Source organism: Nicotiana tabacum, chromosome 3 (genome assembly GCF_000715075.1).
Source record: "Nicotiana tabacum cultivar K326 chromosome 3, ASM71507v2, whole genome shotgun sequence".
Taxonomy (NCBI): Eukaryota; Viridiplantae; Streptophyta; class Magnoliopsida; order Solanales; family Solanaceae; genus Nicotiana; species Nicotiana tabacum.
The window spans coordinates 122,987,655-123,000,925 of NC_134082.1; the positions used below are offsets into that span (position 1 = coordinate 122,987,655).

General features: G+C 35.3%; 1 long non-coding RNA gene across 2 annotated transcripts; it reads right to left on the reverse strand.

Annotated features, from left to right (window-relative positions):
• Positions 1-1,498: 1,498 nt before the first annotated feature.
• On the reverse strand, positions 1,499-12,838 carry LOC107831174 (uncharacterized). 2 transcript variants are annotated; one of them, XR_001658300.2, is made up of 5 exons: positions 12,686-12,838; positions 11,683-11,722; positions 5,810-5,870; positions 4,806-4,863; positions 1,499-3,038 (listed from the first exon to the last, which is right to left on the reverse strand). It is a non-coding gene; the product is annotated as an uncharacterized LOC107831174 (long non-coding RNA). The 2 variants fall into 2 exon arrangements; XR_001658301.2 differs by lacking the exon at positions 12,686-12,838 and adding an exon at positions 12,393-12,676.
• Between the last annotated feature and the right edge of the window lie 433 nt (positions 12,839-13,271).

The following is a 13,271-nucleotide window of genomic DNA, read 5'->3' on the forward strand; positions in this document are numbered from 1 at the left end:
CTATTTGATCGAGATTAGGTAATTGCATAGAGGGTCAGCCTCGTAATGGATCGAACCAGAGCACGAAGACAAGGTATCTAGTTCGAGAATCGAGGTGCCTGTCGAAATTGAGGCAAGCAGCAATCGAGACCAAATATGACAGATTTCGAGCAAAGCGCAATAACGGAAAAGGAGATATCCGTAACCGGTCGAAGATCACGGCGAAAATCTCGGAACAGATCAAATCAAGGGCGATTGTTTAGGCTAATCATGGGATTTACTTCCGTAATTAGAATTGTACCATAGATAGGATTCCTCTGCTATATAAATAGGGTTCTAATCATTTTGTAATCATCTTACATACACGCAGATCAAAGCAATACAATATTCTTTGTTTAATTTACTTTCTCTTGTTCATCAGCTTGTTACATTTTAATTGTTCTTGCACAACTAGCTCAAGGGTATTCAAGCTCGAGGGCTAAATTATGTTCAAGCACTGGTTTGCTTTATTTTATCGTCAATTTTCATTACTAATCTTTACATTTATCAATTGGTATTAGGTGAAATTACGTATTCTTAAATCACATTATAAGTTAATTGTTATCCCGTTTTTAGGGTAAGAAACATGAAAGAGGGGATAGGAAAAATACAATAGATAACTACTTGAGTTTTGAAAAGTTTAGCGCCACGAGTTTCAACGCAACAAGGGAAAAATGAAAATTTTAATCTCGTATAATAAGCATGACACAATTGATAAGATCATACGCAACAAATGTGCATTTTATTCTCTCAAAGTCCTTAAATCTGGAATAAGAAGTTCTTCTATTAAATTTTTTTTTATTAGGGAGTTGTGACCAAGAAAACAGGACAAGAAAAAGACTAGGAAAGTTGTCTAGTTTAATTTTCTTCCGACCCAATAAACGCTTTCCTTAATTATACTTTGACGAAAATTATCTGCCCGATTAATTTATTTTCCTGGTAAACGCCCACTATTGGTATACTCATCACGTTCAGCCTTCGTAAGATTTGGGCTTATTTGACTTCACTCTCTAAAGCAATTTTCTCTCACTACAAATCTTCTTGCTTTTGTCGTCTTTGTTCATTTTATCGAAGTCAAACGAAATATTCATGAATTTAACCTTGCATGTACAAGCAATCGACCCATTTCCTGACGTAAAAAAATTTCCACAATCATTAATAAATAATACGTGATTACTTGATAAAAATAGTAACGTAATACTTGGTAAGTAGTTTCATACTTAAATTGCACTAATAATATTTAAAAACTCTTTCACTATAAACAATCAAATCAAACTCCCCGTTTCAATTACAAGAGAGACATGGGACAAATCAAATGTCTAATAATCCACATCACTTCTCCTTAATTATCTATGAAGTTCCTGTTGCCGTCCCTTTCTTGCGGCTACGCGCATTGCGCCGACGTCGCAGTTTTGGAACCTTCACTTCTAAGGCAACTAGGTAGTGATGGCCCGTGCCCAATATTGCAAAAAATTTGAACTTTCTTTTTCTTTAAACCTTTTTCTAATATGAAATTGCACAAAAATAAAAGTTCATACAAGATACATGAGGAACTTTTGTTAGGGGCCATTTAGTTGTTTACAAACAAAACAAAATCAAGTCGGATCACCAACATTACAAAGTTGAAGGGCAGTCTCCACAGAGTTCAAAATCAGCATTCTTTTTTGGGTCTTTCTGCCACAAACATCACAGGTTTTCTTCATTTGTTGACAGTCCACGCAAAGCTTAACTTTGCTAGCCAAACCAGCAAATGACACTTGCAGTATGTGTGTTTTTCACGATATTTAAATCCCCTCTATTGCAAACATCAACCTATTGAAGATACTGACCTCAAAAAGCTCTTACAATCACAAAAGTAATCTAACGGGAACCAAGCACAGACCCCCAACTCTACTTTAATTTCTGAGTGTCAATACTAATTTATGCTCTTTCTTTCTTGTTTTTTCTTTAACCAAACTTAATTTATATTCTTCTTAATAAGTCAGAAACTAACCAAGAAAACCTGTAGGCATTGCAACATGGATAGTTGAAATCTTTAGCTTGATTATAATAGAAAAATGAAAAGATAAATATGTAAAAATCCTACTACCTAGATTATGACTTATATAGGCTTCATAGATAGTGAACATATGTCCAGGTAATCAAAATTGACTGGATAAGTTTGATGTCACAGATGTTTCGATCAAAATAAGTATGGATCGGAGGTTTAAATCAGTATGGATCAGAGCATAAAGAATCCCCTTCTACTAATGCACATGTTGTGATAGAGTCCATTTAACACTTACAGAACATTATGTATACTTGAAAATGTCCTTAACATGACTATATAAGTAATGTTGCTTACTATATTCCAGTAAAATTTCGGTTGCCAAATTCTAATTTTTGTGCACGTAACATATTATTTAGGGAACATGCTATTCAATGAAAGTAATTCATTCGCTAATCTAGTACTTTAAACAACTAAATAGCAATTTCTAAGTTCTTAAGTAATACTTTATTAACTAACACTAACAATCTCTAACATCTAAGATTTTCTGTTTACATATGTCCCTGAGGGAATTCCCTCCGCTGCTCATGCATCTGTCGTAGAGCCTGGAGATCCACTACTTAATGAGAAGTTTGTAAAAAGAAGTCAACTAATGAAATGACAATCACTATTATAGTCAAGGAAATCATGTGTAAGGATTACAATTTGAACTAAGTTGCATTTTCACTATGCTCTACAAGCAATCACAGAAAAACGCATGCTACCTCAAATAGAGAAAAAGATCGAAGGCTTAAAGTTGGTCAATAAAATTACAAACCGAACATAAATAGACTGGTTACCCACGACGAACAAAGAGCAAGAAAATGGCCAATACATGTCTACTCATTTGCAGGGTTAAAGCCACTTTGCATTAAGTATTGTGAAAAGTCTGAAATATCCTCATATAAAAATTTAAAGAAAGTGAAATTGTACCTCTGAGTAATCAAGAAAGACTGCCCCGGAAGGACTGGTCAACAGAAAAAGAGATCACCAACTGAAACAGAGAAAGAAAGATATCAAACAATATATTAAAAGAATCATGTTTAAAGAGTTAAACTAATTTTATTAAATAACAACACTAAGTAGGTATTGTGCTATACTGCTATTACAAACAAAAGTAACCACATTCGTTTCTAATTTTGAAGCTTGCTAATAAAATCTAGCATATTAATAGAATCCTTAGTATAATCGTTTTTGCACCAGAAAGACAACAATGCTAGACACTTGTATATAATCATACTGACTAACTCTGTTTTGCTTTTGCAACACCTAACATTTTTCTCTCCCGATATGGTCCACTAAATTGCCCCAGGGCCTAGCTCAAGTGGCAAAGGGTGGTGGATTTGTGTCTTAGGTCACAGGTTCAAGCTCCCACACCATGCAAAAAGCAAAGCCTGGTATTTAAGTGGAGAAGGGTAGAGGGGTGGGCCCATTATTCACCGAGTTTTGAAGGCTGCGGTTGGTCCAAAGGATCGGCCCCAGACGGATTTCTCGGTCATCCAAAAAAAAAATTATGGTCCACTAAATTCAAGCCAAGATCGTTGTCCATACCTTCTTTTTCTACGAACTCTTTCTTGATTTTGGCATTGACAATTTCAAACTAAATATTTCAGGAATATGTTCCATAATTCTGTAGTCACTTCACATTTAAGGAATATGTTGTTATTTTCTTCACTTCCCGTAACACCTCTTACACATCTTGTATCTTTTCCTTTGCAAATGACAAACCTCCTAGGATGCAAACTTTAGAAAATGTTAGACCTTGTAGGGATTACTTGTTTTTAAAATCTTTTTCTATGGAAACTTCCTTAGTTGTGTATTTCTTAGCATCAGGACCTTGTAACAGGATTTAACAGTGAAGTTTTCTTCACCATGATGTTTTAAGAACAAATTATCCTGCCTCTTCTTCCACAGGATATCTCCATAACCACTTCATGAGTAAAGTCTCGATTGTATCTTTATTCTCTTTATTTCTAAACCTCTCATCTTCTTGTCCAATATGACAACGTCCCGCTTTATTAGATATATTGCCTCTTCTCTTTGTTTCCTTGCCATAAAAAATCGCTTCTCATTTCGTCCAACTTATTTGCAGCCTTTATAGGCATTGGGAAGAGTGACATCATATAAGTAGGCATTGCATCCAAAATACCATGTAATCAACACCACTCTGCCCCTCAAAGATAAATATTGTTTTTCTGTTTGCATACTTTTTCCCCACATCTATCAATCACCCTTTGCCATCTCACTAGCCTTGTGTCTTGCTCCTAAAGAGAAGCCCAAATAAGTGGTTGGAAGACAACATATTTCACAATAAAATTCCTACAAGTTCTGTATATTGTGTATTTCATTCACAGGTAATACGTATCTCTTTGTCCAGTATCAACTCAGATACTGCTTCAAACTTGATCAGTATCATCCTTAGGTATCTCAACCGACTAACACTTGCATCATATATTACTAATGTGTCATTAGCGATATGGTATGTGCGAAATGCTTAATAAGTTCTAACTCTTAGTTCCCACCTTGTCAGTATGCTTCTACCAGTTTGTTCCATTTTACCTTTAAGAAAGAAAACAACTCTAAAGAATAAAAGAAGGATCAAAGAATCCAGAATGAGCTTTGTCGAACAGATACATTAATTTTGTAATAAAATGTACTAACTGTACAAAAAAAACTTATACAGAAGAAAAGAACAAAAAAAGATAGTAAAAAAAGCTCCGAAAATTACAGATTCATGAGAAGCAATAGATAAGAATGTTACCTATCTTGATACTTCAGCCAACCGAAGCACAATAGAGGTGTTACCTATCATCCATTAACTAAAAGAATAAAATTATGCATTAGATAGACATGCAATGTTCAAGAGAGAGGATCTTTTTCTTTGATGAAGACGGTCTAAATTCCAGTGCTATATCTTATATAATTTGACAGTTCTTTGTCGTAGCTTACTCCCAGGGATGTGAACGCAAATATATTATTGTATGTTCTCATGTAGGTTCGAAAATGCTTTGATTCTTCAGTATTTGCTAGATATAGATTTCTTAACTCTTGCGGTACTTGATGTGAAATTAGCTTAACAGTGCCTTTGCGACAACAGAATGTGGGTGGTTCGTATTCAAATTTTTTTGGCTTCGCAAAATTTGTATTTAGGAACAGTCTTTGACATAACATAATCAGTTGATGCTTGGATTGTTATTGATTCTTCAGTATATTGTTCATGATTTCTGTGGGATACATCAGTAACAAGTGTAAGTATATAATTTTGATAGTTATAAATGCATATGCGTATTTATAATTGCATATACCATCAAGAAATGACGGTGTAGCTCTCTAACCTATTTCATATATCGAATACCCCATAAAAGGAAGATACTGCTCGCTTGAAATATTAGCACTCATAGAGGATGATGTGTTAGTGGAGCTGTTAATTAGGGAGCGGGCAGGAAGTTGTTGGCAGCTTGTTTCAGCTTTATTTGCTCGCGCTCGTGCTAGGAAAGCCTCTTTTTTATCGTCTTGCATCATTCTATATAATTCGTGTCGCCTAGACTACTTGTCAGTATGTATTTTTTTGGAGTTTTCATTTTTATGATTTTTACTCGACATACACTCGTCTACTTCCTGAATGGGAAATGTCACGCATATATTTACATTACTGAATGTATTTTTAATATTGGCTAACATGTATGTATGCTTACAATTTTTAGAAGAACCCATGTAAAAACGTCCAATAACTATAAATAAATGATGAGAGATTAGAAAATTTACCTTCTGGTTCAAGTGCTACTCCGTAACAGAAGTAAAAAACAACCACAACGGATCGCAAAAGCTGCAATAACAAAGAGAATAAATTGTCATACACAACAGAGGCAAAAAAGCAAAGAACAAATAGAGGCCTCATATTGAACTTTGGCTTTAGGCGTTGCATATGCTTGAAATGCATCTTCCATAGACTTATCAAAAAAAAATTGAAATAAAAAACTATTCATTCTATATATATGGTAAATGAGATAGCTAGAACCCAGAAGTGAGTTTCGGATAATGATGTTGTTTAATTAGAGAATTTTAACTTTTCCTCTAGCTCAATTGGGTATATATGCATTCGTTGCTGTGATAACTAAGCAGAACATTTGCTCATATTTTTAACGGGGTACTTCTATATGATATTAAAAATTCAGAAAAGTAATTTTTGTCATATAGTACTACATTTTTATGAAAATACTGCATGTCAAGCTTATTCTCATTTTTTTTTTTTGGAAAAAGCCAAAAACAACTGAGTTTACTTATATAGTAAAGGAACCTTTTAGAATTTCTGAGTTTCCTAGAGTAATGTAAAACAGCTTCAGTCATAAAACACGCAGTGAAACACAATGAGCAACTCATAGAAAAATCCAAGAATTTAGGCCAGATTACAATCAAACACTAAGCAATCACAAAAGGATCAAATCGATTCAACCACTAAGCAATCACAAATAAAGATCATAACTTTGACAGATGAAACTTATCCAAAATAAAATACTACTACTACCTCAACCAACTACCAAGATTCTCCACACAATTTAGATATGAAATTAGCTTATAGTAAATGAAACAAAGAGAAAATTATGAACTGGGTTGTCAAGATCAAACCTTTAACAGATTAAACTGATTCAACAAGAGTTATTACTACCTCAATCAAACACCAAGATATTACTACTGCATGGTGCTATATCTATAGAACTTCTGATGCTTGTGCCCCAATTCTAATGGAAGAAGTAAATCTTTTCTATGCACTTTTATCGGCTACTAATAAGATAATTTCTTTAGCTTATTAGAAAGTTCAAACCAAGATCAGATGTTAAGTTTCAACCTCAAGTTCCATATGAGAATAATAGGCTACTTAATTAACCGATTCATACCATTTGCTGCAGTGTCACACCTCCTTTTTGCGCGCCCCTGCCCCGAAGGGTTAAGATGCGCGGGTGGAGTTTTTCCAATTTAAGTGACAATATTCGAAATGAGATTATTTATTTAATTCAGAGCCGCCACTTGGGAAAGGTTTGGCTTTTGGTGTCCCAAGTCACCGGTTTATCTTGAATCCCAAATCGAGGAAATTTTAGACTTTTCCCAAATGAAGTCTGCGAACCAGAAATTCTAAGTAAGGAATTCTGTTGACCCGAGGGAAGGTGTTAGGCACCCTCGAATCCCGTGGTTCTAGCACGGTCGCTTAAATTGTTATAATGACTAAATATCTGATCTAAATACATGTTGTGACTTATGTGCTTTTATTAAGTTTAAACCGCTTTTATTATTATCATTTATTTTTGTAGAATTGCAACGTCGTGAAAATGCATCTCGAACCACGTCACAATCAATGCACCCGTAGTTGTTAACACATTTTTGACTCCGTTGAGACTTGGATTTGGGTCACATCAATGTGCACCCGATTTTTGAGAATATAATTTACTTAAAGTCGCGCCTAAAGAATCTAAACGCATTATTGTCTTTGGGGAAGGCAGTGGAATTCACTAAACAGTCCGTCCCAAATTCTAAGTATTTATCATGATCAATTATTGAGGGCCCCGCAATTTGCATTTTTATTCGGCGAGACTCGTCTCATTATTTTAGAAGGGTACCCTACAGTGGCTACATTTCTACTATGTTTATCTTTAAAGAGAAGGACGATGCCGAACTTTACTTGTTTGAACAAATACAGACTGAATCCTTATTATGTTTGCTGAACCTAAACTTGTTTGATTACCTGATTGATTGTTCATGAGGTGAGAGTTACCTCATGCTTTGTCTTCATCGAGTGAATACGCTTATTAATTTGCTAAGTGAGATTGCAACAAACTAACAACATATATTGAGTTATGTTTAACGACCTCCAAGTTCCATTTTAACACTCCAACCTACTTGAAATTGATAAACGAAATCGACTGTTTATTAGGAAAATTACTACTAAATGAACTCAAAATGACTATTAGTTTCTCCCAACAATCATCACATTATTTCGAAACAAAGAATCTATACCGAAACCCGATATCGAACTTATATGGGAGCACATAATCTGACAGGAAAAGCTGGCCTTCATAGCCAAACTCTTAATGTGACTGCATGAGGGTTTGTTTGGGATACATTTATCCTGGACCTAATACCATAGATTTGTCAATTCAATGGTCTAGGTAAAATACATACAAGTGCTTACCATGGCTCTATGTTATACAGTCATAACTAAACCAAACAAGTGTTATACTGAACTGAATGTATGCTAAATCAAACATGCTGTCTAGGTCATACTGTCATTACTGTTGAGCCATGCTATCTAACAATTCACCTTAAACAAAATGTATGCTAGTTTATACAGAATATTTGCAGTTTGCAGTAAAAATACAGGCCCAACTAACATTCGAACTATCTTTTTACACCAATGCTATAACATAAATTGATATTCATTTCTCTATCTCTGCTTCAACTTCAAACTTTCAACAATACATGGTTCAAAGGTTGTGTATCTGGGAATATTTGCAATTGAAGAAGAGGGCAATCAGTAGAGTAACAATGAACAAATGCAGCAGCAGTAACAGCACTAACAGTAGCAGCAAGGCAGTATAGCAACATCACCAAGAAACAGAAGAGTAGCAACCACAACTCACAAGACAATTGGAGTGAGATCAACCCCAACTAAACCAAACTTTCGAGTAGAACAAACAGCAAACAAGCAGACTCAGTTGTGAGAAATCAGTGTTTGCACAGAACAGGTCCAGATTTAGTGAAGTCAGAAACAAAAGGAAAGGAAGCAACTTCTGGTTTTGTCTGTCTGAGTTATCAGACAAAAAATTCTTTTCTAGTTTTTTGTTTCCAAAAAAAATTGAACTCTCAGATGTTCCCTCTTAGTATCTCTTTGTATGTCTTTCAAGCTCTCTCTTTCAAAACTCCTCACAGTGTGTTTCCCCTTCTTCCTGTATTTTTCCTATTTTTTCCCATCTTTTTCTGATCCCCTCTCTAATTTTGTATCTCCCCCTCTTATAAGCCTCAGAACTATCTCTTTTAACAGCCTGTTTTCAGAAATCACAGTACCCCTCCCATGTGCCTTCCATTTTCAATTCCAACTTTAGCTAATTAAGTATTAAACCCCATCAACATTCCCTGACAGATTTCACTTTTAAAAGGTTTAAATACTCCTTTAAACTAAAGCCAGGCATGGGCAGTAGAATGTATCTGACAGCATATGCTGTCAAATTATTTAAAACTTAACAAAGACCTTTATGCAGGCCACAGGCTGTGCACAAAGCACATGAGGTGCACCAATGCACATGCTGTGCACGAGTGCACATGCCTTCCAATTCAGAATTTAAACCAAACAATCCTTTTTACATTACTGATCAATTCAAACAACTATAAGTAAACAAAAACTGGTTCTTAATTGACTCAACAAATGCTTAGCAGAAGTAAATCGATTTGTTATTGTTCGGACAGTTGAAATTAATTGACGACACATGTCGACTCGACTATATTAGCATTAACATACACAATCGTAACCAAAAATCCGACATTTAACAGTATCGACCCATAATTCGAATTATACTGACTGAGCAAAGTGGTACTCGAGAAGCCAATTGATCAGTTCAATGTTGAGAATCAGCTAATTGCACACCACTTACATACACATTATCAGGGCAAATAGAAAGACTCATTCAAACAAACAGAAGTTCAGGCAAAGTGGACGGGGCACAGTTGACAAAATTCAAAGACACAAAATCAAAGCATGAACAGACTTTAACACAATCAAATGGGCCAAAACAAATAAAGAAAAGAAAGAACTCACCTTAAACCTTGAAAAATCAAAACCTCAACTCGGACTCGGACAACCTTTCTTAAGGCTGAACGGACTTTAATCGAAGTGTTTCTCAAATGAGAAACACTTTGATTAAAGTCCATCAGACCTTAACCTCTTCGGTTTGAACCGGTTTGAACCAGTGACGAGGGACCTTGTGGTTTCAAAACTCAGATCTAATATTCGTGCTTCCCTGGTTATATTCGGACCAAACCAAGTATGGTTTGGTCACGAGGGGGGTCTGGGGAGTGTCTGGTATGAGTTTACGGCAGATCGGTGTAGATTAGGTTCCGACTCGAATCTTCAAATGAAGATTCGAGAAGGTGGGATAGGATTCGAAGTGTGTGGTTGGTAGATTTAGGTTCAGGATGGCATGGGGGTTCTATGGTGTTCAGGTGGAGGTCACCGGCGTTCAGGCCGCCGGGTTTCTGGTGAAGGTGTGCAGGGGCGGCTAGGGTTTGAAGGGGACGGGTTTGGTGAAGACGAAGGCAGGGGTGTTGGCTAGGGGGCAGGGTATGGTGAAGGGTTTATATAGTTAGTGGGTGGGTGAACCTCGACCGTTAGATCAATCTAAATCTACGGTCTGGATCTGAAGGCTTAAATGGAACAGTGTCGTTTTGAGGGTTTGGGTTCGGTCCGGGTGAGACGGGTCGGGTTTGTTGATGGGTTATGGGGAATTGATCTTGGCCGTTGATCACTCTGAGATCAACGGCCCAGATCAGGCACGACTCAAACGACGTCGTTTGGACACCCTGGGTATCAGGTGGTCTGGACCGGGCAGGCCTGGGTCTTGGGCTGTTTGTTTGGGCCAATTTTGTTAAAATTGGCCCAAGTCCGGAAGGGAAGGGGTCCTTTCTTTATATATATATTTTTTTATTTCCTTTTTATTTTAAAACAAAACTAAGCCAAAAATCAAATTAAAACAAAACTAAGCCAAAAAATCAAATTAAAAATAAATACACACTCAATACAATTATTTACACACTAAAATATTTCAAAACAGGTAAAGTTAAACAAAATAAAATCACGGACGAAGATGCCTATTCATGATTTTCTATTTAACGACCGGATTACAGTTCGAATTATGCAGGACACATATATTTTTGAATTTTGTTTTAATAAAGTAAATAAATAAAAATGGGCCGAAGTCACAAATAAATCAACAAGGTGCCGCACAAAAATCCAAAATTTGTACAGCAGGGCCAATTATTATTTTTTGTTTCTTTTTGGAGCGATTGTCGTGCGGAACAAAAATCACGTGCTCACATGCAGTATCTCAGTTCTTAATTAAACCTAATATACTACTATCTGTGTTCATTCACTGCTGCTGCTAACACCAAAAACTGTCATTCCACTCATATGAGAGAACATAAAGAATCTTTCGGAAAGACTATGCAATATGATATGCGACAGCAGGCAATATTTGAATAATTTATTATTTTTCCTTATGTCTGCCTTTTTATATAGATGGATTTGATTTCTGGAACCTTGACTTGATATCTCCTTTTCTAACATAAATGAGTAATCTGGCAAAGATTGATATGGGTATTCATTAAAATATGGCTGGTAGTTTAGAAGCTCGATTCAGCTGTTTCACTAACAATGGCGAGCCATAACAAAGCTTAAGTTGTTAAGAGTTAGCTACAGCAAAGAGAGAAATCTTAACGTCAAAGAGGGCATAAAAGTTCTCACTCTTACCAAACTAAAGATATCATATTAAGAATTGCATTTCAAAACGTCGACTTCTATGTTTCTTCCACTAATAAGCAAAGTCGAGCGAATGGTATCAAAAGCATTAAAGTAACAAGTTGGTCAGAAAGTTTACCTTCTGATCAGAAGACTACTGAATAACACAATCACAAGAACTGCAATAACAAAGAGAATAAATTGAGGGCAAAATAGTATCAGCAATAGATAATTCCAATTAAAATAAAGGATAAAACTGAAAAGTTAGTACATCACTACATCCTCAGAGTTAACAACCAGTTTGATCACATAGTCTCTAATGCTTACAGAAAAATAAGGCGGCTCGCAAATAATTTCATAAGTAAAAACTTTAAATTAAGAACTTTTGACAAAATATAGTTTTCCGACTATCGCTATAATAAATAAAATTCAGTGATCATATTCACGTGTTGTGTCACTGTTTTACTTTCAATAAACTTACACGTAGCAATAAACAATAATTATTGAACAAAAAAGAAATAGCATAGCTGCAATTTCTGTTATAAAAACCAAAAAACGAAAAAATAAGTATTGTTAATGGGTTATCCCATCTTATCTTTCTAAATAAACCACATGTACAACAGAGGTCGAAAACACAAAGAGCAAAATTGCCAATACCTATACATATCTCTCAAGCAACAAATCCCAAAATCAAATAGCAAACGGAGAAATCATTAAATGAACAAATCAAATAAAAGCTAATGATCAGAGAAACAAAGAAGCTAAGCATGAAAAGCAGAAGCATAACAACAGTCGAGCAAAACGGCTTTAGATCAAACTTGAATTTGAACTTCAAAAAAGGATTATAACCTGGATTTTGTTTATTGTTTCTTGACGCTACACTTTGACTATGGTGGGTTATGGTGGATTATTTTTAAACACTGCTCTTCAGTGCCAACATGCTGACAAGAATTGAAGCAACTGAAGAAACTGAATTTGTTTTGTTGATTTCAATTTATCTCCGAAAATACCCAATTTCATCCATCAAAACCCTAACTCGAAAATCTGTCTTTAATTCACTCTGTTCTCATGAATTTGAAATAAAAAAGAAGCAAAAACAGATAGAAAACAGTAAAATTGATGTTAAAGAGTAAGAAAAGTACCTGCAAGTTGAAGAGACTAGGAAGATCAAAGATAATCTGAAAAGCTCTTATAAATTGCTATGTGAAATTGGATAAAAACCCACGTCTCAAATAATCTAAAAACTACACGTACGTAGTTAGAAAAAAGCCATGTATAGAGAAGTTCGAAACCAAAATGACAACTTTTTGGACTCAAAATACGCTTCTACAATTTTTTTTAAAAAAATTACTTTTCTATCTAAAATGTAGTATTATACTATGCTTTACTTTAACGGAATTTTAGCCATTAAAGTAAAGCACAATATAATACTATATTTTACTAGAGTACAATATTATACTGTATTTTACCTATTAAAATATAAACGGTCCCCTTCTTCCTCACGATAGAAACCAGAAACCCTTCCCCCTATTTTTAAAATCTGAAGCAGCGGTCCCCTCCCCCTCCCCCGCGATTATAAAAAATATTCGAATAGACCCCTCCCGTCACACAAAAAGTGTAGATTGTAGGTCCCGCATACAACCCAAGCCTTCGATTGTTATGGTTTCCTCTTTTCGGGCTCAAAATTTTAATTTTCCGACTTTTCTAAAAACATAAATCGCGGTACTT